This window comes from Henckelia pumila, chromosome 2, assembly GCF_033568475.1.
Source record: "Henckelia pumila isolate YLH828 chromosome 2, ASM3356847v2, whole genome shotgun sequence".
Lineage (NCBI taxonomy): Eukaryota > Viridiplantae > Streptophyta > Magnoliopsida > Lamiales > Gesneriaceae > Henckelia > Henckelia pumila.
In genome coordinates, this window is record NC_133121.1 from 93,060,559 (window position 1) to 93,063,545 (window position 2,987).

The 2,987-nt window shown below is 28.6% G+C and overlaps 1 non-coding gene across 1 annotated transcript; it reads left to right on the plus strand.

Moving 5' to 3' along the window:
* Nucleotides 1–2,656: 2,656 nt before the first annotated feature.
* Nucleotides 2,657–2,767, plus strand: LOC140885825 (small nucleolar RNA R71). Its single transcript, XR_012151240.1, has one exon. It is a non-coding gene; the product is annotated as a small nucleolar RNA R71 (small nucleolar RNA).
* The last annotated feature ends 220 nt before the right edge of the window (nt 2,768–2,987 follow it).

Genomic DNA, 2,987 nt, shown 5'->3' on the forward strand with positions numbered 1-2,987 from the left:
CATAAATCATTCTTCGAACCTTTTTAGAAACAGAAGAACAAATATATTTTCCATGTTCTTTGATAGCTTCTTCCATTTTGAAAATAAAGAAATAATTTTTTTTTTTTGGATCAGTTATTGTGGGAAACTAATTTAACCGACTGTAAGAGCCACGGAGTACCGTTATCCGCCACTTAACCGGGAAGTGACCTAATTTCTGCAAAAATAAAATGAAAATATTAATAACAATTAAGTTGGATCATATAAAGGCATAAATTCATCATCAAGAATTTTATTTTCTAAAATTGGTTTAAGTCTTTGCCCATTAACTTTAAATACATTATTATTTTTAGGATTTTCAACATCAGTAGCACCATGAGGATAAACATTTTTAACAATAAATGGTCCACACCATTGTGATCTAAGTTTTTCTGGAAACAAATGCAAGCGAGAATTATAAAGTAAAACTTTTTGCCTATTTTCAAAAGATTTTCTCATAATATTTTTATCATAAAAGGCTTTTGTTTTATCTTTATAAATTTTTGCATTTTTAGCTGTTTTCTTTGACAACAATTGATCTTCACATACCTCAGAATGAAGAAATTTAATGACACTACTTGCCTCATTGTCGGGTATGCATCGTCGAAAAATTTGATCAGGACAATACTTAAACAAATAAGGATCATCCCAATAAATTTTTTTTACCTTTTTGAATAATTTATTTTTATCTTGTGAACTCCAATGAGAAGACATTTTCTTTGTTACAAGCAAATTTACAATATTAGCAGACCAAGGCATAGTAGTAGCATAAAATAGTTGATCATCCGAAAAATTTTCATTTATTGGTATTTCATTTTGAGATGATTCAGAAATTATTCTTGATAACTGATCGGCTACTACATTATCTTCTTCAAGTTGATTGTCTTTTTCAAATAATTTTGATTCAAAAATATTTTCCGAATCAAAATTTTCCACTAAACAAACATCAGATTGTTGATTTAAGTTATCTTGTTGACATTCTTCCACGATAGTTTCTATTGTATTATCATCTTCATCTTCATTACTACTTGGTTGTTTACTCAAATCGAACACATTAAGTTCCAAAGTCATGTTTCCAAAAGATAATTTCATTATTCCATTTCGACAATTTATTAAAGCATTTGAAGTTGCGAGAAATGGACGTCCCAATATTATTGGAATTTCATTATGCACTTCTATTGGTTGTGTATCCAAAACAATAAAATCCACAGGATATATGAATTTATCAACTTGAACTAATACATCTTCTACAATACCTCTAGGTATTTTGATTGACCTATCGGCTAGTAAAAGAGTAACAGATGTAGGTTTTAAATCTCCCAACTTAAGATTTTCATAAACTGAATAAGGAAGTAAATTCACACTTGCTCCCAAATCTAACAAAGCTTTTTTAATTTTATTTTTTCCAATAATACATGAAATTGTTGGACAACCGGGATCTTTATATTTCAAGGTAGAATTATTTTGAATAATAGAGCTTACTTGCTCCGTTAAGAATGCTTTCTTCTTTACATGCAATTGTCTTTTCACAGTACATAAATCTTTTAAAAACTTTGCACAAGAAGGCACTTGTTTAATAGCATCTAATAATGGAATATTTATTTTTACTTGTTTAAAAACTTCATAAATATCAGAATCATTTTTTTGTTTTTTATTATTTACTAATGCATGAGGAAAAGGAACATGTTTATTTATTTTATCATCAATTTTCTTATTTTTAGGACTCAAAGCATCATCTTTCTCAAAAGTATCAGGATTTGAATCCTTACTCTTTGAGTTTAATTGATCTTTGTTTTTATCACTATATGGATCATTAACTATTTTACCACTTCTAAGAGTAATAACAGATTTTACTTGATCAAATTTATCTTGATTTTTAGGATTAGGTTGTGGTTGAGATGAAAATTTTCCTTTTTCATGAATATTAAGTGCAGATGCAAATTTTGCAAGAGTTTCTTTCAAATCATTCATAGATTGAATGTTTTGAATATTGATAGACTCTTGCTTTTGAATGTATGCATGAATTTCATCTTCAAAATGTTTTCTTGAAGGTGGGATATAAGGAGCATAACCTTGATGATTTTGGTTATTTTGAAAATGTTGTTGTGAAAGTTGTGCATTATTATCGTTCCTCCAACTAAAATTGGGATGATTTCTCCAACCAGGATTATATGTTTGTGAAAAAGGATCTAATGTTGGTTTTTTAAAATTGTTAACATAATTGGCTTGTTCATGGAGACATTCTTTAAATGAAGGCAAAGTAGGACAATTTTTTGTAAGATGATCATGTGTGTCACATATATGACAAACAATTTCTTGAACACTTTTTAATTGATCACTCTTTTTCATTTCTAATGACTCGATTTTTCTTGCTAAAGATGCAAGTTTAGCTTGAACATCTACATCATCTTTAAGATGATAAATACCACCCCCATTTGTTGAATTATTGGTTTTACTTGGTGGTTCAATTGAGCCTATATTATCCCAATTTTGAGCATTTTCTGCTAATGACTCCAAATATTCCATAGCTTCATTTGGGTTTTTATCTTCAAAAGTTCCATTACGCATGAATTCTATCATTTGCCTATCTTTAGGTATTAAACCTTCATAAAAGTGAGAAACTATTCTTCATATTTCAAAACCATGATGTGGGCATGTATTAAGTAACTCTTTATATCTATCCCAACATTGATAAAATGTTTCCCCTTGTTTTTGAGAAAAAGTTGCAATTTGTCTTTTAAAAGAGTTTGTTCTATGGGAAGGGAAAAACTTTTTTAGAAATTGTTGTTGCATTTCTTTCCATGATCTTATTACTTGATCTCAAATTTTGCAACCATGTTTTAGCTTTATCTTTTAAGAAAAAAAGGAAAAAGCTTTAATCGAACAATATCCATGCTACAATTTTGATCATTATAAGTGTTGCAAACCTCCTCAAATTCTCTTAAATGCAAATATGGATTTTCAGAATC